Genomic DNA, 1,007 nt, shown 5'->3' with positions numbered 1-1,007 from the left:
CGAGCTCCATTGAGCATTTTCATCACCCAGAGTGCAGAATAAATTATTCTTCACCTAAGGTAATCTTACGATCTTTCAAAAATAAATTACATTTGGAATACAAATATTTACATTCATATTGATTCACTACGTAAATTTGACATATGAAAACAAAAATATAGGTCATAAGACTAGAAAAATTGCATTTTATGTATATTTTACACATTGTTTTTACGTTTGTAATTTTATGTAACATAAATTTTTTTTTTGAATTTTCATAACATAAAATATGTTTTACAACAATTATATATTTTCTTATGTTCTCTTTTTATGTATGAAATAAGACAAAATTTAAAGGCATAAAAGTACGATGCATTGATGATAAAATAGAGGGGGTGAAGAATAACTATTCCTCACCCATGATGACGAATAGTCAATCCCTTCTTTGGATTACTTCAGATTTTTTTTAACAGTTCAATTAGGGAACCTTAATAATGTTGAAACCCATGCAAGCGCTCCTAAAAAATCCTTTTTTATAGGTCTGGTGGCGGCCAGGCCTAGATCTAATCGACAGGATAACTGCTGTAATTTGGACTCATTCTGTCAAAATAACCATGGCTGACGTTGGGAACGAAGCAACAAAGGTAGAGGAACAACAAAAATACAGTATAAATCTACACCACAGCCTCACTTATCTTCTTTCATAGCCCACATCCTCACTACTCCTCTCAAAGCATTGGGATATGATGCCGCTGCTCAGCAATAACCAAGGTGTGTGCTTCCCTACTTTTGCTACTTGCTCCGATCAGATGAGGAGCCTCCTGCAAATAATATGAACAGTGGTATTAGGCTTGTCGTAGACTCGCAAATCGCTAGGTGTGATGTTTCTGGTACTGATGCTTAAACATTCTATGTTTAACTGGGGTAAAATAATTGTTCTTGTGTTCCAATCAGTATGACATGCACTGGCGGAGTTTAGTGCAACCCTGCAGGGGCACCCCCCCCCCCCGGGTTTGGGTAAATTACTG

Source organism: Triticum dicoccoides, chromosome 1B (assembly GCF_002162155.2).
Source record: "Triticum dicoccoides isolate Atlit2015 ecotype Zavitan chromosome 1B, WEW_v2.0, whole genome shotgun sequence".
In the NCBI taxonomy this organism is placed as follows: domain Eukaryota; kingdom Viridiplantae; phylum Streptophyta; class Magnoliopsida; order Poales; family Poaceae; genus Triticum; species Triticum dicoccoides.
This window is presented reverse-complemented; position numbering follows the sequence as displayed.